Source organism: Ahaetulla prasina, chromosome 13, assembly GCF_028640845.1.
Source record: "Ahaetulla prasina isolate Xishuangbanna chromosome 13, ASM2864084v1, whole genome shotgun sequence".
NCBI lineage: Eukaryota > Metazoa > Chordata > Lepidosauria > Squamata > Colubridae > Ahaetulla > Ahaetulla prasina.
The window spans coordinates 23,183,769-23,210,368 of NC_080551.1; the positions used below are offsets into that span (position 1 = coordinate 23,183,769).

General features: G+C 41.6%; 2 protein-coding genes across 10 annotated transcripts in view; one reads left to right on the forward strand and one right to left on the reverse strand.

Annotated features, from left to right (window-relative positions):
- NRG4 (neuregulin 4) overlaps positions 1-24,625 on the reverse strand; it is a 47,637-nt gene extending 23,012 nt beyond the window's left edge. The window contains exons 1-3 of one of the 4 annotated variants that reach the window (XM_058156654.1): positions 24,217-24,625; positions 8,019-8,173; positions 6,457-6,532 (exon numbers count right to left, since the gene is read on the reverse strand). The gene's annotated coding sequence lies outside the window, so the exon portion shown is untranslated. Of the gene's footprint in view, positions 1-6,456; positions 6,533-8,018; positions 8,174-8,669; positions 8,767-24,216 lie in introns of those variants that run through there. The other 3 variants (XM_058156651.1, XM_058156653.1, XM_058156652.1) reach the window with 3 other exon arrangements.
- The window catches only part of TMEM266 (transmembrane protein 266), a 73,659-nt gene continuing 47,565 nt past the window's right edge, over positions 507-26,600 (forward strand). The window contains exon 1 of one of the 6 annotated variants that reach the window (XM_058156643.1): positions 507-1,049. The gene's annotated coding sequence lies outside the window, so the exon portion shown is untranslated. Of the gene's footprint in view, positions 1,050-10,819; positions 11,151-14,255; positions 15,037-26,600 lie in introns of those variants that run through there. The other 5 variants (XM_058156644.1, XM_058156646.1, XR_009152046.1 and 2 more) reach the window with 5 other exon arrangements.

Here is a 26,600-nt window from a genome sequence, read left to right on the forward strand (position 1 = left end):
AGTGATGGCTTTTTGCCATCACATGCCAGGAGGGGGGGGCCGCGTGTGCCCACACCCATAATTCTATATGTCCCACCCCCACGTGTGCAACCCCCCCGCTCCCTCCCCGCTCCTGGCACATAATGGCCCAGTAGGCCTGTTTTGCTCTCTCACCTGGCTCCAGAGCCTCTCTCTGAGTCTGGGGAGGACAAAAATGGGCTTCGCCCTCAGAGGCCCTCTGGAGGCCAGAAACGGCCCATTTCCCAACTTGCGGTTGGACAGGAAGTGATGTTTTTTGCTGTCCCCAGCCTCCAGGGACTGCTAGAAAGGCTCTGGAGGCTGGGGACAGCAAAAAATATCACTTCCTGTCCAACCGGAAGTTGGGAAACGGGCCGTTTCTGGCCTCCAGAGGACCTCCGGCGAATGGGTGAGAAATGCCATTTTTGCCCTCCCCAGACTCAGAGAGAGGCTCTGGAGCCAGGTGAGGGAGAAAAACGGGCCTTCCCCACCACCCGCCAGACCCTCCGGAGGCAGCAAACAGCCTATTTCCCTACTTCTGGTGGGCGCGCCGGAGCTGAGCTCGTGTGTCCACTGATATGGCTACACATGCCACCTGTGGCACGCGTGCCATAGGTTCGCCATCACAATACTAGATCAATAATTACCATATATTGTCCTAATTTCCCCATTTGGGGTTAAAAAGACGGAGACCCGGCAGTGCAAGAATTGAGGTGTACGTGTGTGTGTGAGTGTTATTGGGTTGTTGGGAGGAGGCTAAGAGAGGTAAACACCGGGTTTTTTTGCCTCAGGAGGGAGTTCTCGTCTTACAAAGTCCTCCTTTCTTTTTGTGGCTTCAACCTTGAAAAAGAATCCTCGCCTTTAAGGCATTGAGAGTTCAGTTCAGCTGATTAATGGACCCAGCATGGACAAAAGGGCTCAAGGCAGAGCTCTGGGCAAGGCCAGGGATGTCGAAGGCTTTTCCTCGGGCACCACGAATGAATCCTGACTGGTATCCCAGCGTTAAGAGAAGCATTTCCAACCTTTGGATGCGGAGGGGAGGAAAACCAAAGGTAAGGCTTTTCAAACCAGGTGTGAAAACGAAATGCCAAGGAGAGGGAACAAAAATTCATGAAGAATATTTGGTACCAGTGGTTTTTTGTTTTGGTTTTTTCCTCCCCTGAATTTGCTGGGGCCTAAACTTGAAAAAAAAAACCGAAAAACGATGGATGGAAACTAACCAAGGAGAGTCATGGGAGAATTATTTTGCTTATTTCGCTAATTCCTGCTTGCTTCTGGACTTCTGTACGAATCTATCCAGCTTCCTCTTCCATCAAGGATCCACTGCCTATCATGGCTGGCACTAGAAGTGCTGTGAATTACAGGTTTAATTTATTTTCTTGTTTTCTTTCTAGTTTTGTTTTCTTGAGATGCTCCCTCTGGTTACCATGGGGTGGGGAGGAGAAAAAAACACATCCTTGAGGCTTCCCCGAAGGTGTCTTGTGACAGCAAGATGATATTAACTGATTACAGGCAGGTTTTACTAGAGCGAGAAAGCCTCTTGTAGATAGTTTCTCCTACACGTCAGCCATTTATTTCTCTCTGTCAACGGATTGTTATTGCTTCTCAAAGCAGAAAAGACAACTGTTAAGAAACTTGAAGATAACAAGAGAAAAGGAGAAACTGGGTGGTTTCATACCTAGCTGTGTTTCTGCCTCTTGAAGTTGAAGTTGCATCTGCAATATCCACTACTATAAGCTTAACTGTACTCACTCTGTGGTTTTATGGAACTACGGGCCGCTGACATCTAAGTGAACATATGTAGAATCAACCCCTGCCTTTAATGACAGAACTGGGTTGTTGTTGTTTTTAACAACACGATAAACAACATGAGAAAACTCTACCTGAACAATCATAACAGCGTGAATAAGAGTTTTATTTGTGGACAGTGATCATCTCAAATGCTCTTTCCATTAGAATAGAATAGAATAGAATAGAATAGAATAGAATAGAATAGAATAGAATAGAATAGAATAGAATAGAATAGAATAGAATTTTATTGGCCAAGTGTGATTGGACACACAAGGAATTTGTCTTGGTGCATATGCTCTCAGTGTACATAAAAGAAAAGATACGTTCATCAAGGTACAACATTTACAACACAATTGATGATCAATATATCAATATAAATCATAAGGATTGCCAGCAACAAGTTATAGTCATACAGTCATAAGTGGAAAGAGATTGGTGATGGGAACTATGAAACGATTAATAGTAGTGCAGATTCAGTAAATAGTAAATTATTATTATTATTATTATTCAGTAAATTATTGAAAGCATGCCTAAGGGAGGAGATGGAGAAGCTGGTGGCGGGAGGACAACCCAGCTGGTAACCTCCAAGGCCTTCTCCTGGCTTGTGGGGGCTGCAGATGGCCCCAAATTATCAATCCCACCACTTTTTTACATGGGCTTGAAAACTGATTTTTTTTAAAAAAAAAAAAGATCTTGAAAAACGCTGAAACCTGGTTTCTGGTATGAGGCATGAAGGTAGTAACTTACTGTGATGCTGCCCACAACCATAATTCTAATTTATAAAGGGAGCTGCTCCTCCTGTTTAAAAGACTGCGGCTGGAAGGGCGAGACTCAGCAAATAATTTGAAACATGCTAAACGCAGTTTGGAAAATCAGACGATCTAAGCAAATGCAAATGCATTGTACAATAATCGATTCACAAGTATGCTGTAGATCAACATCGAAATTAATGGTCTGTGTGAGAGAATTTTCTGTGTGTCTGAGAAAGCAATATACTAAAGAGCATAAAATTATTTCAGTTAACAAGCAAAAAAAAATGTGATTGATTAACCCACTAGGCATGTTCAAGCTACCAAGTTTGCATTCTGGAAACATTCCTCCCCCCCAAAACATTTAATTTAGAATAGAGCAACAAATAACTTTTAAGCACTTTTCAGACTTAAATCTTATTATTTAAGTCCTAGAAGCAATCGATCAAAAACGAATTGTGGTCCTTTAGTGCTTTTGTGCAGTATTATATTAATATTTTTTTCCTCATCTTTAAGATATTGCACAGCTGTTGAATTTCAAGCAAGAGAGTAAGATATACTCTCCCAATTAATGAACAATATTCTATTTATGATATACATCCCACGGAAGGACGGCGGATTTTAATTCTAGCATCTCTGGGATTAGAATCTGACAATGACAGAGGTGCAGATCTGCAGTCAGCCCAGCCTTGAACAAAAGGGAAGCGGTGGCTTGCTTCCATTAAATGAAGGTGAAATGGCTAAAGATGCATAGCTACTGCAATGTCTGGTAGCTAACCCTAAATAATAATAATCATCATCATCATCCTAAACGCTTGGGAAGTGTTCGACTAGTAATCTGTGATACGAAATCCAGCATATTTATCTCGTTTGCTGTGTATATTGTCATTTTCTGTAAATAAAATTATGATGATGATGATGATGACAGTCATTTTGTGTGTATACTGTCATTTTGTGTAAATAAAATAATAATAATAATAATAATGACAGTATACACAGCAAACGAGATAAATATGCTGGATTTCGTATCACAGATCACTAGTCAAACACTTCCTAAGCGTTTAGGACTGTGTTGTTGTTGTTGTTGTTGTTGTTATTGTTGTTGTTGTTGTTCCTGTTCCTCCTCCTCCTCCTCCTCCTCCTCCTCCTCCTCCTCCTCCTCCTCCTCCTCCTCCTTCTTCTTTTCTCCTTCTATTATTTCTGGGATTCCAAGGACTGAGCAGCTTCCCACTGCAATGTCTGGTAGCTAACCCTAATTAATTCCTTCTTCTCCTTGTCCTTCCTCCTCCTCCTCTTCTTTTCCTCCTCCTTCTTTGTCTATCCACTGCAGGATGAAGGCTTCTTCCGCACATTTCCAACCCATACGGTCCTAAGCTTTCTTTGACCAATTTGACTTGAAATTTTGGGCTTAGAAAATTTAGAACTATGCCGCCTTCTGTGTGACCTAAGAACAGCTCATAAAATCATCTGCTACAATGTCCTACCTGTCAATGACTACTTCAGCTTCAACCACAATAATACACGAGCACACAATAGATACAAACTCAAGGTAAACCGCACCAAACTCGACTGCAGAAAATACGACTTCAGCAACAGAGTGGTCAATGCCTGGAATGCACTACCAGATTCTGTGGTCTCATCCCCAAACCCCCAAAATTTTAACCTTAGACTGGCTACTGTTGACCTCACCCCATTTCTAAGAGGTCTGTAAGGGGCGTGCATAAGCCCACCAGCGTTCTTACCGTCCCTGTCCTAATGTTTCCTTTAATTGTATTCACTTTATGTATTCAATTCATGCTTATACATATATATTATCTAATACGTACTCGACAAATAAATAAATAAATAAAAATAAAATAAATTGGGCCTGCCATACTTGCTGATGTCGCCGATCCATCTTATTTTGGGTCTCTTTCGTGAACACTTTTTATCCGGTGGGATCAAATTGCCTTCAGAAGTTGTGAATGCTCCAACACTGGAAATTTTTAAGAAAATGTTGGATAACCATCTGACTGAGATGGTGTAGGGTTTCCTGCCTGGGCAGGGGGTTGGACTAGAAGGCCTCCAAGGTCCCTTCCAACTCTGATGTTATGTTATGTTATGTTAAATAATTGAACAAATTATGCACTCCTGAACTCCACATTGATCTTAAATGAATCAATGAACAAAGTCTGCCCGAACAAAAAGTTGTGGCATTTCCCTGAAGTTGGGTACATTTATTAAAAGCTTAAAAAGATATTCCTGCGATGTCCCTCATGGAGAACTCTTTATAAGCTGAAGTGGCGTCAAAGCAGATACCTCCATTTCCTAATACCAAAGGAGGGCTGGAGGGGGTATTTTTTTATGGTGCTTTAGCACATAATCTGTTGGAGCACAGAATAATGTGATTTCCGCTGCAACGTGCCACTGAAAGTATGCTTGCGCAGCAAATGCGCAATATTCCTGACTCGGCACAATAGTAATGATCTGGAAACAGGAGGAGGGACTGTGGGAAAGCCAAGAATTTCCCTTCCAAGCTGTGCAGCTTGCAACGAAAGCAGGAAGCTGACCGCCCACCGTACTTTAAGGTATTCCCACAGAACAGGTAGTCCTTGATTTACGACCCACAACCGAGCCCAAAATTTATGTTGCTAAGTGAAACATTTCTTCAGTGAGTTTTGCCCCGTTTTCGACATTTCTTGTTGTTAAATTAGCAACACGGTGGTTAAGCCAATCCGGCTTCCCCATTGACTTTGCTTGTCAGGAGGTCTCAAAAGGGGATCACGTGACTTCAGGACACTGCAACCGTCATAAGTACATGTCAGTTGCCAAGCATCCGAATTTTGATCACGTGACCACGGGAATGCCGCAGTGGTCGTAAATGTGAGGAAATGGTCCTAAGTCACTTTTTTCAATGCCTGTGTAACTTCAAACGGTCACTAAATGAACTGTTGTAAGTTGAGGACAACATACGACTCACTTTTGAGCCCGCGATTTTGGCTATAAATCAGGACAATCATAAAGAATCACCATGTGACCAGACGCCATTTTATGACCTTTTCTGCAGCATTCATAAAGAGGGAGCAACGGTCTTTAAGCAACCACCCCAGTCATTAAGCAAACCTGTTGTTTGCTATGGGGCAGTTTTTTACTGGAAATTGGACATAAATGCTGGTTTATGGCAAAAACACTGTCAATCATGGTCTCGCGATTGTGGGGCACTGCAAACAACTGTTAATGTGGGCCAGTTGCCGAGCATTCAAAATGTGGCCACATAACGGGGGCAGAGAGGTCGTAACTTCGAATCTGGGTTGTCAATTCCAGTTTTGGGGTCTGTGGTAACTTCACTGATTTTTGGTTTTGGGGCTTAGCAACTGGCCCACAGTGGGCCAAATACCCGTATTTTTCGGAGTATAAGACGCACCTTTTTCCCCCGTAAAAGGGGGTGAAAATTTGGGTGTGTCTTATACACCGAATGTAGCCCTGCCCACCCACTGGCCCCCACGCTTTGGCCTCCGCCTCCCAGCAATTTACCTCCTTGCAGCAAGCAGCAAGAAGAAACAGCCCATTTCAGCTTCAGCACAACCTGATTAGCACAAGTTGATTGTCCTTGGATGGCTTCCCGACTCTCAGCTGTTTCAGGCTGCAGGGATTGCCCTGTGCAGGCCTCAGCTGATTGCTGCAAAGAGGTAAATTGCTGGGAGCAGATTTTTTTTTTCTTGTGCTAATCAAGCTATGCTGAAAACGAAAATGAAAGTAAAGCAGGCTGTTTGCTGTTTGCTGCAAGGAGGCAAAATTGCTGGGAGGCAGAGGCAGATTTCTTTTTCTTGTTTTCCTCACCAAAAAAGGTAGGTGCGGCTTATAGTCCCGAGCGTCTTATATTCCAAAAAATACGGTATATGTTTAATAGATAGAAGGCAGATGTGAGGCGACAACTTACCTACAATTATTCATCTTTTTTGTTGGGATGACAGAAATTATTCTCAGTGCAAAGCTGATGCCCGTGAACTTTCTGCCTAAAGGAAGGAAGGAAATTTATTAGGACTTTAAAAAGGCAAAACATTGCCATAAATAAATTGGAATTCAACCTAGATTTCTGGCAAATTTTGGCACAAAGGGCTTCAATTGCTATTTTACACCTCAATGTCTAGGGCAGAAGGGATCTATCAGAAATTCATTTTTTGTAATGTACTTAAACATTTTTTTTAAAATCATCTTGAATGATCACTGTTAATAGTTCGGAACTTAAAAGCAGACCAGAATTGTAGCTAGGTCAAGAAACAGCCAAGAATAACATAGCAACTAATCTTTGCTGCTAATTGTTGCCCAACAAATGAAAATGAGGAATACATTTCTTCTGAATTTCCAGATACGATACTCCTATTGTCACTTTCTTCTCTAATTTACCTGCCTATTTTTGCTTCAAAAAAGGTGACTCATCCCAGCTTTAAAATAGTGCCTCTTAAAATAATCCCTTTTTTGAAATTGGGGGTGACTTTTACTATTTATTTTAAAAGGGATTAATCCGCTTTCCAACGTTTAAGCCAATATATAAACCGCTTCAATAAGTGTGAATGTGACTTAAGGAATAGTATGTTGGGTTCCAAATTATATCTCCTTTTTTTTGATTAAGGATTTAGTTCCAGTGAAGCTGGTAAGGATTTGACTTCAAGCTAGTATGCATAAAATACAGTACGTTGTTACAGTCTGTGCTAGTGGAGTGCAAGACATATTTTCAAATAAGCCTGTAAAGTCATAATTCAATATGCAGATTTGATCACTGCTGGCAAGCTAAGTGAGACAGAAATACATACAGATGGAGTTTTGTCTGCCATGAAGCATTAAACTGCACAGTTAGTTGTGCTTCAGCATAATCAAAATAATATGAGTAGAAAGAACATAATTCTAATTTTGGATATGAAATATTCATTGCGTGAGCCATAGCACAAGTAATACAAGGAGCAGAATTATTATAATTATATACACAACGTGAAATCACAGTTCTCCAGCCGGTGCTGGCCATCATATGCATCAACTTCTTCCCAATGAACCTAGGATGTCATAAATGTATTGGCATAATACGGGTAGTCCTCAACTTACAACCACAATTGAGACCAAAATTTTGTGTTGCTAAGTAAGACATTTGCTTAAATGAGTTTTTCCCCCCCATTTTATAACTTTTCTTCCCCCATTTGTTAAGTGAATCACTGCAGTTGTTAACTTAGTAACCCGGTCGTTAAATTGTTAAATTAGTAATGCTGTTGTTAAGTGAATATGGTTTCCCCTCTGACGTTGCTTGTCAGAAGGTCACAAAAGGGGATCACGTGACCCCGGGACACTGCAACCGTCATAAATGTGAACCAGTTGTCAAGAATTCTAATGTAAATCACCATGGGGATACCGCACCGGTCATAAGTGTGAAAAATGGTCCTTAGTCACTTTTTTCAGTGCCTATGTAAATTTGAACAGTCACTAAATGAACTGTTTTAAATTGAGGATTACCTGTATATGTGCAGATCCAGTAGTATGGCCTTTTTATAACTGACCAATGGACATTCTGTCAATGCTCAGATAACAAACTAAATACGTTCCAGAAAACCAGATGTACTGAAGATGCGTGAATGCAGTTGAGAACAGCTGTCGCACTATTTCTGAATCTGTCCACAGATATATAAAATCATAGGAACAATAACCAGGAAACCTTTAATGGCATAGAGTAGTTTGCATACATGTCATTAGATGTAACATAATCATTTAAACTTGGGAAAAGCCATTACCATTCAAGAGAGAATGCTGTTAAGATTCTCTTTCTTCCTCAAAAAACTTTCGAAACTTTTGCAATCTTGTTTATTCCAAAGTAAGCCTGCTGAATTTGCATTGCATTGCAACTTTAAATTCAAAAGAGCATTTTCACTCATTCTTATTTTATTCAGGTTTTTTTTTTTTTTAAAAAGAAATTTTAAACTTGAATGTAAGAGAGTATTGTGGATGACAGGCTGGCCAAAATGAATGCATCGTATTAGAAATTAATAAAGGCATAAATAAATGCATATCTTGGCTTAGAAGATTCCCCAGAGGTATTCTTATAAATTATACAAGGGTTATAAACTCAATTCTTACACTCGGTATGAAAAGACTTCTTTTTGCATCAACTTGCCTTGCAATTTAAGTTCCTTATGATGCTGTTACAGATCACAAGAAATGACAGTCTCAGTTGCGGTTTCTCATTTCACAAATTCTTTCCCAGAGCGACATGCCTCTGTAGTTTCCTTTCTAAAAAGTGAAGAGTATATTGCATTGCCCATCTTTTTATGGCCTACTATTCAACATTGTTTCTAATATTCCAATACAAGTTTCATTATTTATAAATAAATCAGTTTTGCTATATGTAGCGAAGTAGAAAATAAAGCACAATCTATCGTTTTACTTGATACTATAGTCGCAATACTCCTAAAGATCCTGAATGCTGACATGAATGTAGCAATTTTAATAATTCTTGTTTGCATAGCAAATTCCAGGGTTTTTTTTTTTTAAAAACCACCCACTTTTTACTATACCACCCCTTTGTTCTTTTCACCGTAACGTATATTTGGCCAGGATTTTCCATGTTTGCCTAAACATTGCACCATCCACACGTCTAAAACACGACTAACCCGCTATTCTTTTTAAAGCATTTTATTTATTTTCATACCTCGGGTAAAGAATTAATTGGGGCGAACGACTGTTGGAGATAGGCATTTGCATTTATGGAAAACATAAAATTTCACAACAAGAAGACCTGAAACCTCATGATCACCAAAACAAGGTTTGTTGCGTGGCTACCATCCATCCTGAAATTCCATAATAAAACTAGGCATAATACCAGGTGCACAGTAGAACTATTTATACCTCTCATCTCAGAATATAATCTGAAATATTTTGTCATGGCTATGAAGAGTACCAACCTTATGAAGGAACCCATTTAGGACTTTTATCTTTAGAGGCGATTAGTTGTCCTAATATCGAAATCAAGTGATTACAATTAATCCTATTTCGGGGTGGTGGTTGTTTTACTTTTTTCATTTTCCCAAGCTTTTTTTGTCACCCTATTTTAATCCCATTGTTATCGTAATTTAATTTGTATATCAGTTTAGATTAGCATGACTATTGGGCTTCTGTGGGGCTTTTATTTTGCATTTTATTGGGTATCCTTGACGATAATGATGCTATCCATTCTATCTTGCCCAATTCTTGGTGATTCTATGAATCCCATACAGGAGTTTTATTAGATAGCCTTTCTTTCTTTCTTTCCTTCTTTTTCTTTTTCTTTCTTTTTCTTCTTTTTCTTTCTTCTTTTTCTTTCTTTCTTTTTCTTTTCCTTCCCTCATTTTATTTTATTTTATTTTATTGATATCTTGTGCCTTTATTATTTTTATAAATAACTCAAGGTTGCAAACCTAATATTCCTCCCTCCTAATGTGAATGTGAAGGAATTCCTTCTTCCAGCTATTATTACTTTTTTTTAAAATGTATTTATTGTCAACCACAACAAGATCATTGGTCTCTGTGCAGAGGATTCCCTTTCAGAGGGACATGGGCGGATTTAAAAATCTGATAAATAAAATATGTAATATACAAAATTCCGCCTATATTTTATAGATTATTTACATTAACTATGCCATGTACAACATTAGATAACACTAGTTAATGTTACACATTTTACATAGAGATTAGATACTATAGGTGGTTTTATATATTATTAATATGAGTGTCACACCTGGAAGATGAGAGATATTCATGTATTTTATACATTATGGTATAAAATGTTTTCTCCGTTTTATATTGCAAAGTAAAAGAACAAGGGACTTTTATTAATAGAGCTCATATTGATAAATACTAACATTAAATACAAATAATGGTAATAAATATTTTATTAACACATATTAATGACACGATTACAATTATACAGAATCCTCAAATAAATCCTTTCCCTCACAACCTCCCCGCCTCACTCCTTTCTCCCCTCCCCCCACCACACACCCAGGAAGCCCCTCCCCTCAGCAACCGCCCTCCCCTTTTCTGGACTCCACCCCTTTTTCTCCCCTCCCCTCTCGTACTATTACTACAAACTCCCTCTTTCCCCCCCCCCGCACCCAGTCCCCCCCCTCCCCCAGCACCCGCGCCGTACTCATCCGTCCGCCTCGATTGGCCGGCGCGCGAGCGCGTCACGTGACGAGAGGGAGGGAGGGAGGGAGGGAGGGAGGTTGAGGAGGAGGAGGCGGCGATCTCGCGCCCGAGGGCCGGCCGCGCGAGCGGGCGAGGGAGGGAGGGAGGGAGCGCGCGCGCGCGCACACAAACACTCCTCCGCCGGGTCGGTTTCCAAGGCGACCGGAGGAGGAAGAGGAAGGAGGAAGAGGGAGAGAGCGAGGCCCATGACGGGGAAGGGAGGGAGGGAGCGGGCCCGCCCCCGGAGGGGAGGGGCCCCGGGCGCGCGCCCTCGGAGAAGGCTCAGGAGAGAGAGGGAGAACGCGCATGCGCGCGTCCGCTCGCTCGCTCGCTTCCCTCGCCTGCCCGCTTGCCTCTTGCAGCAGAGCGGAGCCCGGCGAGGAGGAGGAGGAGGAGGAGGAACCTCGGTTGCAGCAGCAGCAGCAGCAGGTACCTCTCCATCGGCCTCCGAGTCCCCTGGCCGGGGGTGGAGGTGGGGTGTGGGGGTGTCCCTGGCTCGTGCTTGCTCCTCCGCCTTGCCCTGCTCCCCCAGCCCGGCCTCCGCAAAGGGCACGTGCTCACCTGCTGCAATGGGAGGCGCTGGGGTCCCCGATCCCGAGGGCACCAGGAGGAACCCTGCAAGGAATAGGGGAGGTGGGAAGTAGGGGAGGGAGGGTGGGAGGGGAAGGAAGGAAGGAAGGAAATGGGAATGAGAGGCGGTGGGGGAGAGGAGAAAGGAAAGGGAATAGGAAGGGGAAGGTGGAGGGGAAGAGGAGGAATGGAAGGAAGGAAGGAAGGAATAGGAGAGGAAGGAAGGAATAGGAGAGGAAGGATGGAATAGGAGAGAGAATGGAAGGAAAGAAGGAATGGAAGGAAGGAATAGGAGAGATGAAGGAATAGAAGGAAGGAAGGAATAGGAGAGAAAGGAAGGAAAGAAGGAAAGGAAGGAAGGAATAGGAGAGAGGAAGGAAGGAATAGGAGAGAGGAAGGAATGGAAGGAATAGGAGAGGAAGGATGGAATAGGAGAGAATGGAAGGAAGGAAGGAATAGGAGAGAAGAAGAAAGGAAGGAATAGAAGAGAAAGGAAGGAAAGAAGGAAAGGAAGGAAGGAGTAGGAGAGAGGAAGGAATGAAAGAAGGAAGGAATAGGAAAGAGGAAGGAAGGAAGGAAGGAATAGGAGAGAGAAGGGAAGGAAGGAAGGAAGGAGAAAGAGGAGCAAAGGGGTCCTTTCAGCCCCAGCAAAGTATCCCACCCTCCCTGTCACCCACCCCAGTGTCCCTGCTGGGCAAGAGTGCCTGTGGGCTCGGGCGAGAGGGGTCCTGCCTATCTCAAGGCTGGGCCATGGGGTGGGGGTGGGGGGCAGGTAGAGGCCAGGCATTTCCTAAATTCAAGGGGTGGGGGGACTCAGGAAGGGGAAGCGGGGACACCTCCTTGCGCTGAAGAGCAGGGCATCCCTCCTGTAAAAAGCTGAGTAAGAGCAGTGGCGTCTTCCACGCTTGGAGGGGAGGAAGAGGAAGGAGCAGGTTCTACCCCGGATAAAGTCACCCACTGGGGCTCCCGACTTTTCCTCCAACCAGGCTTTCCTCTCATATAGGAAGATCTCCCCTGCAGCCGGGGAGAGGGGGGGGGCACAGATTTTCCCTCCCCTCCCCTCTCCTGCCCTTCTCATCCATGCTCTTCCCATGTGCAGGTAAACATCCTTCTTCTCCAACCTGGTGCAGGGGTGAAGATGAGGGCAGTGCATCTCCAAATTTTTATTTTAAAGCCGCAGATTCCCGGGGGAGCCTAAAAGAGAGCGGCCGATTATTATACTCCGGTGTTGAGTTCCAAATGTCTATAAACGTGCATTTATTTTTATTTATTTATATTTTTTTGCAAGAGGGAAAGAGCTTTTTCCCCAATAGGGGACCCGGCTGTCCTCAATTTGTTTTCCTGACCAGATATTCTGATTATAGAGATAAGAACATCTCAAAGAGAAGATGAGGTACCCTCGATGGAAAAGATGAGTAGGAACTGCTCTCTATGCTGCGTGTTGAAACATTAACAGTTCTTCTCTTTGCGTTCTTTACACTCTGAATTAGAAATGGAGCTATGCTCCTATTCAGTGATTGGTGAGGTTTGTCTGTTTGAGACCTTAAAGGTGTTCGTGTTAATTTTCCTAGGTGCATGGAAAAGATTTAACCTCGGAGAAATTATTTTAATTGCAGCTTTTGAGGCTACAGCTTGGCTGATGAGTTTGGGGGAGGATGAGGGTGAGAAGTTTTCTAATTAAGCAAGAAACTTGGTCTTCAAAGCTTGAAAATTTGCCAAGATGTTATACCTTCTTAGGAGCCTAGTCGTTTTAGACCCATTAGTGGAAGAAAGGAGAAAGCAAAGGAAAGGAAGATAGGGGTTTAAAAAGGTTAAATCATGGCAAATGGATCAACGTTTACAAGTTGCCACAGATTTCATCTTTTTAGAGGAAATGGATCTAAATGGATCTATCTATTGCCTGGATGATTGAGTCTTCATTTATATGGGTAGAGGTTGTGCAGAAGGATATTCTGTTGGATCGTAATAGCAAAATGATACATTTCTGATTTCCCTAACTTGTCAGGATCTGAGAAATTAACAAAAAGGTTTTGGGGTTTTATTTTATGATGAATGAGCTGGGAGTCTTTAAAAAGGTGCATAATTTGTAGTTGTTTTGACATGGTCAGTTATGAAATCAGTGCATGTGCTATTCACCTGTTGCATGTGGATGTTAGTTGCCGATCCCTTGTTCGCTTTGTATGTTTCAGAGCATTCAAACTATGTTTTATTACTTGTGATAAATATTTTTAAAAGGATTTTTTTTTGTTAGCTGTATTTAGTCTACCATAGTAAGGATAGAATAAGTTACAAGTAACAGTTCGTGTCCTATTGAGGTTATATAGTACAAAGTATCTTTCAAAACAATAAAGTTACATTGATTAAGGATAAAGCCAAAAATCCACTACATCAAATGAGGTTACTTCACAGTAACTATGCTGATATGAGTAGCAAGTATCTATTGAATGGGAGATGTTTGCTCCTATTAAAAACAACAACAACAACCATTGACCATTCTTTAATAAAATTGTTCAAATCTTTTAAAAGTAATTGTGGGCAAAGAGCTTTGTCTCCATGCAGATAAAACTAGTATGCAATCCATATAATAATTTACTTAATTGCAGAAATTGAGATAGATAGATAGATAGATAGATAGATAGATAGATAGATAGATAGATAGATAGATAGATAGATAGATAGATATGAGATAAATAGATAAGAGAGATGAGATAGATAGACAAATAGATAGATAGAAGATAGCTAGAAGATAGAGATGAGATAAATAGATGAGAGAGAGAGAGCTAGAAGATAGAGATAAATAGATGAGAGAGAGAGAGAGAGAGAGAGAAGATAGATATAGATGAGAGATAAATAGATGAGATAGATAGATAGATAGATAGATAGATAGATAGATAGATAGATAGATAGATAGATAGATAGATAGATAGATATGGATGGGGAGAGATAAAGAGATGGAAAGGGAGAGAGAGGGTGAGTAGGTAGGTAGGTAGGTAGGTAGATATGGATGGATGGATGGATTAAATCCAGCTGAGATTTGCTGAGATTTGATCTGATCAACCATTCCTAATATATGAGCCATTTTATTTATATACAGAAGAAGAATTCATGGGGCCCATTTCTTGAACCCAGAAGGTTCCACTTTGATCCTTATTACCATTTAAAAAAAAAAACACTCAAACTGATTTGTTTGGTTATTTAAGACAAATCTCTGCCCAGCATTCCGAAGAGCCAGTCGCATAGACAGCTGTGGCCTATAGAAGTGTTCCTGCACCTCAGAAACTTTTAAGAGGTGTGGACTTCAACTCCCAGAATTCTCCAGCCACCACGTCCACATGCAAAGTTGCTGGAGTTGAGAAATGCTGGATTACGGGGAATCTGCAAAATGTGCTGATTGGAGCGGTCTTCTGCTTTCCATGCAGGCCATACCAAATCTCTACTTGTATCAACTTCCAGAATGACCTGATCTAGGAAAAGGGTCGGCATTCGTCTGGAGGGAGAAGGAGCCTTCAAGATCACGTGAAGTATTAGCACTTCACATTTAAGTACACCATATAAACGCCGCACACACAGAATAGCTAGGGAGCACCTAAGCACACGAGAGAAGTTCTTTGAGGATGGGCTCCAGCACAAGGAAGACAAAACCTCTGGTCCCAGTGACCGGCCCAGGTTGGATCCTGCAACATTATCCCGGGATGCCTATATTCGCTTTCCTTCATAGTATTAGTACCACTTTATAAACGCCTTGGTAAGACCAGACTTAGAATACTGTATCCAATTTTGGTCACCCTGTTATAAAAAAAGATGTAGAGACAAAGGAAAGAGTGCAGAGAAGAGCAGCAAAGATGATTTAGGGGGCTGAAGGCTAAAGCCTATGAAGAACGTTTGCAGGATTTGGGTTTGTCTAATCTAGCAAAAAGAAGGACTGGGGAGACATGACAGCAGTCTTCCAATATTTGAGGGGCTGCCACAAAGAAGAGGCAGTCAAGCTGTTCTCCAAAGCTCATGAAAGCAGGACCAGAAGCAATGAATAGGAACTTACCAAGGAGAGAAGCAACCTAGAACTAAGGAGAAATTTTTCGGAAAGAAAATTAATCCATAGAACGACTTGCCTCCAGAAATTGTGGGTGAAACTCCACTGGAAGCTTTTAAGAAGAGACTGGACAGTCACTAGTCTGGAATGGTAGAGGGTCTCCTGCTTGTACAAAGGGTTGGACTAGAAGATCTCCAAGGTCCCTCCCCAACACTCTTTTTTCTATTTCTGTTTCATTCTGAAATTTCCTGGCATGATGAGTTTTTGCAACTCCCTGCCATGCAACAATATTACATAACTTTTAAAGTGCTTTAAAGGAGTTTCTTTTGCTGTTAGCAGAGTTACGGACATAAAAGTTGCTTCTGAATTTGTCCATCCTAGATGATCATCATGGATCAGCAGTCTCATCTGAGGTCACTTTTTATAGGTGTGGAATGCATGGAGATGTGGAAATGCTTTGAGTATGGATGGTTCCATTTAGCCTGGTACTCATCTATTTTTAAAAACCACCGTTTGACCTTGGCATATCTTCTTCTTCTCCATTCACAATAGTCTTTCTACTTTCAGTGTTCCCTTTCTGTCCTAATCTCCTCCTTCCCCTGAATAGATGGATAAGTTCCCTGGAAGCAGTCTTTGAAGTCTGTGTAATTATTTTTGGCACTCTGTGTTGTGATGTTGTGATGTTAAAAAATATATATATACAGTATATTCTGACAAGGTAGTAGTTCTTCAGCCTAACTCCATTTAAGCGGTAGCTTTATGCTTTTGAAGTTAAATTTCAGTCAATGCCAATCGGATGAGGGAACTGTTTTCTAACACGCAATGTTGCTTTTTTAAAAAAAAAATAATGATAATAATTTGAAAATGTGGGCTGCAGCTTTCCATCTCCTTAAGGAATGGGATCTCAAGGCCAAAAATAGGAAAAATGTCAGGCGGATTTCAGGCAGAGATGAGGGAACAGCTTCCCCCTCAGAGGCTATGATGCTTTTGGAGAGTTGTGAAGTTTATTTCTGTACATGCAAAGACATTTTGGGAACTGACTACGTCCCATTGTTAACGGTTGCAACAGAGAGAAGGTTGAGTCTTCCTTGGCAGGGAAAACATTTCTGCACAAAGGGGACATTGCTGTTACCGCAGTCACCCTCTCACTATCAAGGCTTCTACTCTCTCTGTGGTAATTTTAAATAAATAATAACAGCAGGATTAAAAAAAAAAGTTTGAGGCAAGTTCATTGTATCACCAGCCAAGAAAATATAACCTAAAACCCTGAAGTTAATTCATGTATCTGTCTGTCGCAGGGCTCTCCAACCTTGGCGTCTGTAAGACCTGTGGACTTCAACTCCCAGAATTCCCCAGCCAGCCATGCTGGCAGTTGAAAGTCCATGCACCTTAAAAGTTGCTGAAGTTAATAAGAAACACTGATCCATAACCGATTGGTGGTAGTTCTGTTGAAATACTAAAAGGAGGGATGAAGAAATGCAGTTTTTACACTCGATTGCCCCAATTCAGATGCTGGCTGGGAGTCTTGAAAATCAATTCCCATGCATCTAGAGTGTACCATCTGGAGACAGTGCCAGGGTTTTGATACTGAAGATGCCCTGGGTTGCCAAAAATGGTATCTTCCTTTTAGTTCTAGGGATGATGCTTTGGAATCTCTCTCTCTCTCTCTTTCTCTCTTTCTCTCTCTCATCTATCACAATCAGTCAATCATCGATCTATCCCTATCTCTGTCTGTCTGTCTATATCAATCAATCAATCAATCAATCAATCACAATTGGTCATTGATCTATCCCTATCTGTCTGTTTATCTATCTATCTATCTATCTATCTATCTATCTATCTATCTATCTATCTATCTATCTATCTATCTATCTATCTTATCTATCTTTCTTTCTTTCTTTCTTTCTTCCTATCTATCTATCTATCTATCTATCTATCTATCTATCTATCTATCTATCTATCTTTCTTTCTTTCTTTCTTTCTTCCTATCTATCTTATCTATCTATCTATCTATCTATCTATCTATCTATCTATCTATCTATCTATCTATCTATCTATCTTTGATCTATCCCTGTCTCTGTCTGTCTGTCTAAATCAATCAATCAATCTATCCCTCTGTCTATGTCTCTATCTTATCTATCTATCTTTGATCTATCTCTATCTCTGTCTGTCTGTCTAAATCAATAATTGATCTATCCCTATCTGTCTGTCTATGTCTCTATCTATGTCTCTATCTATCTTATCTATCTTATCTATCTATCTTTGATCTATCGCTATCTCTGTCTGTCTGTCTAAATCAATAATTGATCTGTCCCTATCTGTCTGTCTATGTCTCTATCTATGTCTCTTTCTATCTATCATTGATCTATCCCTATCTCTGTCTGTCTATGTCTATCTTTATCTATCTACCTACCTACCTACCTACCTTTCTCTCTCTCTCTCTCCTTGTTAATAGTACAAGCAAAGCTAATGTAGCTGTATGAATGTGAAGCTTTTTTTTTTAACAGACATGCCAACTGAATTCTATTTTGAGAAAAATGCTTTTGGGGTTGAGTAAATTTTTTTAAAAAGCTTTCTTTCTCTCTCCCCCCCCCCATCCCCTTTCTTTTTCAATCTCTTTCCTTTCTCTTAAACTCCCCGGAAGAAAAAATGCCTTCCACTTACATCCGCAAATATCAGTTGCTACTGACAACCAAAAAATAAACTCTTGCCAACTACTACTGAAATTTATTGCATCCTCTCTCCCTGTTGCAGGTGGGATGGGCTCTTTCCACTCGGTGACTCTAAAGGTATTAAGGAAAGGGTGAGAAAGAGGTGTACATGTCCACACACACACACACACACACACACACACACACACACACGGTGTCCCCCCCCCCCCCGAGCAAATTGCTGCAAATAACATTTTGTACTTCAGTTCTACAAATGAGGCTGCAAAATTGGAAGGACTTTCTTCCATTAGTCCTAGAAGTTGTAGAATTATCAACTTTGGGACCAAATGGGATTAACTGACAGTCCTCGATTTACAACAACAGTTCATTTAGTGACCTTTTGAAGTTACAACGGTACTGACAAAAGGGACTTGCGACCGTTTTTCACAGTTACGACTTTCCCAGCATTCCCCATGATCATGTGATCAAAATTCAGGCACTTGGCAACTGCTTCATACTTACGACCATTGCCAGATTCACATGGCAAGAAAGATCGTAAAACTCACTTAACAACAGAGATTTTGGGCTCAGTCAGAACTACCTGTATAAGGTTTCATTTAAGATATTTTTCAGAAGTTTTTAATTGCCAGCTTTTTATCCTTCCCAGAGGAATCCTGTTACCTCCCTCCCTTCCTGGACATGGACTAAAGCAATAAGTAATGGTGCTTATTTAAATATTCCTTTCATGTTTTCTTTATCTTTGGGGAAAAAAGTAACAACTCCAAAGTGTGCATGTGTGTGTGTGTTTATTGATTCTTGCTATGCGTTTCGAAAACTATTTTGGCCACTTTCATTGCCATTCATTACACATTGCCCAAATAACTAATGAGTCAATTAACTTCAGTTAGACTTCGCTAATTGGGTCATGATCAGGTTTTCACAGCTTAAGTTGTGAAAACTTCATCATGCCCCAATTAGCAAGGCCTATTCCATGTGCCCAAGCTAGGCTGAAAAATCAATAGCTTAATTTCAATATTCCAGTTTTGCTTGGAGAAAGAGAAAACCAATATATTTTCCAAAATGTACCAGCCTTACCAAGGAAAATGATTTGCTAACTGGACTTTCCTCATTCCCCTTCCCGCTGTTCATCAAAAGAGAAACTGAGGCAGCTAAATGGCATTGTGTACCAAGAAGAAGGTGGTTTCCTGATAGTTTGTGGATTGCCAAGATTGGCAGCAGCAAATCCACAGAAAACAAAAAGAACAAATTACAGCATCTCAAAGAACAACCCTCAGTCTTTAAATATTCTCCAGTAACATAGGAAGTCAAAGTTCAAAACATTCTTAATGGACACGATTTATTGATCTTTTCAACTCTGGGTAGGCCAACCATGGATAAATCCAAGAAAAGAAAAGTTTCAGAAGAAAATGAAATGTTTAATTCAACTACATATGCTAGTTTTGTGGCTACTCAGGAAATAGTCAGGCATGGGAAGGGTTTTGTGGCTCCCGGTGTTTTCTTTTCTGTGGGAAATGGGGTCCAAATGGCTCTATGAGTGTTTAAGGTTGCCAACACCTGGACTAAGTGAATGGCTTCAGTGATTCACAAGGAAGGTCATAAAATTCACTGAGTAGCCGCCTCGCTTAGCAACAAAGGTTTTAGGCTCAATTGTGGTCGTAAGTCAAGGACTAACTTTAGTACAGTTCTCTGTCAGATGCTGTTGATTACTTGAGCTAAACACACTCCGGCTATCATTTCATAGCAATGAAACACATCCATTCTGGAAAGATGCCCATCGTATTAATGACAAATGATGGCAGCCAAATACTTCTTCATGCCAGCTTATTTCATTTTCGACGGGGTGGCTGTTTCCGCAAGCTTTTCGCTTCTTATTTGACTCCCCTGGTGTGATTGTTCTGAGTTAGTTCAAGTTTGGTTGGCTGTTATAAAGTTTGACTAGTTATAAACTTGCTTAGGTAAGTCATCCTCGACTGAACAATCGTAACTGAGCAGTTGTACATCATGGTCCTTAAACAGATCACCAGGTAGACCTTCTGATTTTATGACCTTTTTGGGGGCAGTTCTTGAGCCTACTTTCTTCATTGGATGTTTTTTGCAGGAAATGGCAAAAAAAAACCCACCTGAAAACGTAGTTAGGTGATGCTACAAATGACTGTAAATGCCAGTCAATTGTCAGATGCCCCAAAATGCAGTGAAGTGACCTCAGGGGGCTGCGGGGAGGAGGAGAAGGGTCATGCGGCCATAAGAACTTGGAGCCGGTTATACATAGCTCTGGGGAGGTCTGTCGTAACGTTGAACAGCTGCTAAGCAACTGGTCATTAAGTGAGGACTGCCTGTGACCCCCCAAATCAGGTCATAGTTAATGATGGAATCGATTTGGCTGGGTGGGGAATTCTGGGAGTTGGAAGTCCTCAAGTTACCAAGGTTGAGAAACACTGCTCCAGAGTATAAAATCAAAAAAGACAAATGAAGAGAACATTTCTAGGTCAATTTTAGCCCAAAGCATGTATTTTTCATAGCCAGAGAATGTTTCATTAAGGGGAAGCGGTTAAAATTTATACCATAATTTCTACGAATGTTTTTTTTTTTTTTTCAAAACACGTATGATATTTTCTGTTCTAATAGCATTTCCCGTTCTGCTGCTAGGTATAAGCCAAATGTTGTATAATACCAGAAAGCTAGTCGCCTAATAAATTAAGAACAGCATAAAAGGTAGTCCTCGTCTTATGACCACATTTGAGCCCGAAATCTCTCTCTTAAATGGGAGCCAGTTGTCAAGCATCTGAATGTAAACCACATGACCATGGGGATGTTGCAACAGTTATAAGTATGAAAAATGGTCATATGTCACTTTTTCAGTGCTGTTGTAACTTCAAACGGTCACTAGGTGAACTGTTGTAAGTCAAGGACTATCTGGAGTACTTGACCCAAGCAAAATGGACCTTAAAAATATTCCACTGTAAATTCATAAATCAAAGGTGAGCAACTATGACACTTTTGCAACCTGTGGACTTCAACTTCCAGAATTCCTGGCGTGGCTGGCTCTGGGAATTCTGGGAGTTGAAGTCCACAGGTCATAAAGTTGCCATAGTTGTTCACCCCCTGACATAGATGGTAGAGGCATCTTATGACTATCCCAAAGGTGGCTTTTTCAAGAGGCAACTGGACTTCCCTGTGAAGGTGAGAATTCTAGGGCTGGAAGGGACCCTAGAGGTCTTCTAGCCGAACCCCCTGCCCCCCTTATGGCATCTCAGACTTTGTTCAACCTTTCCTTGAAGAACCTCCAGCAATGGAGCACTACAGCTCCAGCAGGCAAGCCATTCCATTGATTAAATACCTCCTCTTGGAGAAGAAGCACTATTTTTGAACTATCAGACGTCACTTCTTCAGTTCGGAAGAAGCTCCTTTCTATGAGAAGTGAAACGTCTTCAAAGAAAAAAACCCAGAAAGTTCAGTTGCCTCTTGAAAAAACTTGAAAGTTCAATTGCCTTTGGGTCAACCATGACTTGGATGACTGAGAATCTCCATAGATCAGGGATGTCCAAACTTGGCAACTTTAAGATTTGTGGACTTCAACTCCCAGAATTCCTCAGCCAGCTTTGCTTTGCTGGCTGAGGAATTCTGGGAGTTGAAGTCCATAAGTCTTAAAGTTGCCAAGTTTGGACCCTCCTGCCATAGATGCTCTCCTCCGACTAATGGAAACTTTCTATGTTTCCATCAGCTGAGCTGAGATGCCCAAAGCCAGAAGTTTATACATTTCCTAGAGATAATCGCAGCTCAAGATAGCATTCTTGTCATATTGTTTTTCCTGGCCCCCCCACAAAATGTAATACTTTTGTAATTTTCAAATAACCCCTGGCAGAAACGCAGGGGCCATGTTTATATTAAGGTTTCAAATGTCCCTGAGCTATACAATCACATTAGCCAGAAATCCTATTGTGTTGGGATGCTTTGAATAGAACAGTTGAATCAGAAGCATCTCCTACACAACTCAGGACGATACACAAGTACCGTATTTCACGTACAAAGGTCTCATTCGAAAGGAATTTCCTGGCTCAAAACCGGGTTGTAATGAAATTCATTATTTATAGGATTTATATTTATATATTTATATTTATATTATTTACAGGATTTATAGGATTTATTTGTAGAAAAGATGAACGTATCTTTCCTTTTATGTACACTGAGAGCGTATGTACCAAGATAAATTCCTTGTGTATCCAAATCACAGTTGGCCAATAAAAAAATTCTATTCTATTCTATTCTTTAGACTAGAATAACAAGAGTTGGAAGGGACCTTGGAGGTCATCTAGTCCAACCCCTTGCTTAGGCAGGAAACCCTACACCTCTTCAGACAAATGGTTATTCAACACCTTCTTAAAAACTTCCAGTGTTGGAGCATTTACAACTTCTGGAGGCAAGTTGTTCCACTGATTAATTGTTCTGACTGTCAGGAAATTTCTCCTTAGTTCTAAGTTGCTTCTCTCCTTGATTAGTTTCCATCTGTTGCTTCTTGTCCTGCCTTCAGGTGCTTTGGAGAATAGCTTGACTCCCTCTTTTTTGGGGCAGCCCCTGAGATATTGGAAGACTCCCCTAGTCCTTCTTTTCATTAAACTAGGCATATCCAGTTCCTGCAACTGTTCTTCATATGTTTTAGGCTCCAGTCCCCTAATCATCTGCACTCTTTCTAGAGTCTCCACATCCTTTTTACATCGTGGGGACCAAAACTGGATGCTGTATCCCAAGTGTGGCCTTACCAAGGCATTATAAAGTAGTATTAACACTTCACATGATCTTGATTCTCTCCCTCTGTTGATGCAGCCTAGAACTGTGTTGGCTTTTTTGGCAGCTGCTGCACACGGCTGGCTTCTATTAAAACGGTTGCCCACTAAGACTCCAATATCCCTCTCACAGTTACTATTATTGAGAAAGATACCGCATATAGTGCATCTGTGCATTTTGTTTAGCAAGATGCTCAAGTTTGCTTAACAACGTATAAAAAAAATAACACAGGAAAGCACACGAGTGTGTAATAAGGCAGTCATAACCTAGAACTAAAGAAAAATAATTAAAAGGCTAATCAAATCAAACCAGAGAAAAATTATGTGAGTGTAAAAAGAAAACTCAATAAGAAAAAGGACAAAGAAATCCTGTTGAAACAAACGAATGTAAGCTTCTCCTATTGCTCTCCGTTGCCAGTTGAACATACGGTATACACACAAACACAACAGGTGAGCACAAAGAACAAGGAGAAGGAAATTGCCTCCCTTTACATGTCGATGGCTTGCAATTTCCAGCTGTCTAAGGGAAATGCTCAGTGCCAACTAATGTTGGTAATCGTAGCTCAGTGACATTTTGAAAAGTCAGAATTTCCCCCCATTAAGTTTGCAAGTCCTATTCAGTGGCTCTCCCACTTAAATGCCTATTACAACACTATTTAACAAATAAACAACATTCCTGGAGCCTCTACAAATCATAGTTTTCCAGCCAAGATCAGTGGAACACAAAATAGACTTGTTTTTCCTGTAAATTATTCTATTTGTTTCTTGTGGTGAAAATAAGGAGATTGGTAGGGAACTTTTTGAATAAGATGAAATTTTGTTGAAGAAAGTTTCTCCTAAGTTTCTCTCTAAAGCACTGCTAGGCTCAATTTTTTTTAAACTCTGCTGATTAAATTAAAATATGAGTTAGCAAACATCCAGAGTAACAAATCTACTGTTTTTGCTCCTAACATACAGAGAACTTTAACTTAGCAACAAAAAACTGTACCATCCACATTCTTCTTGCCTTCGGTTACTACCAACGTTGTATTTTGAAATTGCACTTACAGACAGAGCAATCACACAGGGGCTATTATAACGTTCCAAAGTTCTTATACCAAAAAAGAAGAAGTGGATAATGTTTACATTTTGGCTGGACTATGCACAATGACCATCAGGATTGTGTCACAGGACAAATAAAACTCCTCTACCCAGCCCAAGTATGACTTCAGAGAAAGCTGATGCAAATCAAAACCCCGCAGGATTTCCGGGGATATCCCCCTTGGCGAAGTTTGGCCACAAAATGTTTTAAGACACACAAAGAAAAGAAAAAAAAGCTTCTAAAGGCTTCCCCTCCTGTTGTAACTCTCCGCTTTTTTCCAAGGAAGAAGGATGGGTTACGTGCAGCACGGAATTCCCACTGCAGTTAAGCTTGTAGTAACTCAGACGTCGTTCGTACTCACACTTCGAAGTTTGTCTTCCGAAGCAGAGATTGATGAATGCTTGGTGAAAATCAGAAATTCTTGCCTGTCTGACGTACCGACCGGGGCCTTCGGTGGTGGTCAGAAAACTTCACGGGACAGAATATTAGCTGCTCAGATTCTTTTTTTAGGCCGTGCCTCATGGTGGCTCCTCTTTTAGGGCCCTCCCCTTTCCACTGGCCGGGAGGGAGGTGTGTTTCCCAGCCTTGCCTCTTTTGGAGTGCAAACAAAAGATAAGGAGAACACAATCCAACCGGCTGGCTTTGGATGGCCAGATCTCAATGGTCCTTCCCTTCTCCTGATCCACCAGGTGTGGCCACCACTCTCAGCTCAACATTTCTGTTGTTGACATTTGTTAAGTCCCATTTTATTGCCTTCCTCGCCGCCATTGTTAAATCACTGCGGTTGATAAGTCTTAGTAACCCAGTCATTAAGTGAATCTCTTCCTCGTTGACGTCGCTTATCCGGAAGGTGGCCATAGGGGATCACGTGACCTTGGGACACAGCAACATGGTCATAAGTGTGAACCGGTTGCCAGGCATCTGAGTTTTGCACCCATGAGCGTGGGGATGCTACAAAGGTTGTAAGTGAGAAAAACAGTCCCTTTTTTTCAGTTCTGTTGTAACTTTGAACGGTCACTAAACGAACTGTTGTAAGTTGAGGACTTCCTGCACAACAGAAGCACATTCCTCTTAATACCCCTGAGTAGGTTGCAGCCATAGCATTTGTTCCATCCTTAAGAAGGTTTGTTTTCCTCGCCGTGTACATCCGAACTAGACCATGTTGTTTCTCTGTGTCATATAATCTATGCGGGTATATGCATAATTTTGCATTTGTTTGTTTATTTTGTCCTGTTTATATGTTGTATATTGGAGGTGGTGACCCTTTGAGAGCCGCATGCAACGAAATTTCATTTTAATCTATGCCGATTAGTGTACATTCAGAGCAACAATAAAGTTATTCTAAGTTCTTTTTTCGCGGTGGCTCAGGGGCTAAGACGCTGAGCTTGTCGATCGAAAGGTCGGCAGTTCAGCGGTTCGAATCCCTAGTGCCGCGTAACGGGGTGAGCTGCCGTTCCTTGTCCCAGCTTCTGCCAACCTAGCAGTTCTAAAGCATGTAAAAAATGCAAGTAGAAAAAATAAGGACCACCTTTGGTGGGAAGGTAACAGCGTTCTGTGCTCCTTTGGCATTGAGTCATGCCTGCCACATGATCACGGAGACGTCTTCGGACAGCGCGGGCTCTTCGGCTTTGAATCGGAGATGAGCACCACCCCCTAGAGTCGGGAAAGACTAGCACATATGTGCGAGGGGAACCTTTACCTTTTACCTTAAGTTCTTTTTTTAAAAAAAAAATTGTGAAAATCTTTACTCCCTTATCATTCCTTCCTGTTCTCCCCCATCCCCGCCCCACCCCCTAATTTTCTGATTTTCTTTTCATTTGCAACTGATCTGTGCCCTTTTCATGTAAGGGCATTTGAAGTAGGTGCTTCTTCCTTCCAATCACTGAGTGGATTTGATTTGTTAAGGAATCTTTAGTATTGATCCACTCTCATTCCGTCTGGGGGATGATGGGTCTCTTTCAAATGACAGCGCAAGACTTTGACATGTAAGGACAGCCGCAGGCTGTATAGAACAGGGGTCTCCAACCTTGACAACTTTAAGACTTGTGGACTTCAACAGGTATTCTGGGAGTTGAAGTCCACAAGTCTTAAAATTGCCAAGGTTGGAGACCCCTGGTATAGAATAGAGTTGGCATCAGTTCTTGGTTCAGTTTGAGTTCTGCATCCAACCTGTTGTCTTCATCTAAACATATTTAGATGAACTAGAACAACTAGACACAAGGACAGTTTTTTCCCGCACGCCATCACTCTGCTAAACAAATAATTCCCTCAACACTGATGACACCCAGCTGTACTTTTCCACACCGGGCCACCCCAATGAAGCTATCGAAGTGCTGTCCCGGTGTTTGGAAGCCGTACGGGTCTGGATGGGGAGAAACAGGCTCAAGCCACGAGGGGTGATAGAGGGAGCCCCTCGTGGCTCCCGAGTGATACCTATCCTGCGCAGGCTGCACTGGGTACCTGTGGCCTTCCGGGTGCGCTTCAAGGTGTTGGTGAACGTCTTTAAAGCGCTCCATGGCATAGGGCCGGGTTATTTACGGGACCGCCTGCTGCTACCGAATACCTCTCACCGACCCGTGCGCTCTCACAGAGAGGGACTCCTCAGGGTGCCGTCGGCGCGACAGTGTCGTCTGGCGACACCCAGGGGAAGGGCCTTCTCTGTGGGGGCTCCCGCCCTCTGGAACGAACTCCCCCCAGGACTTCGTCAACTTCCGGACCTCCGAACCTTTCGCATGAGCTTAAAAC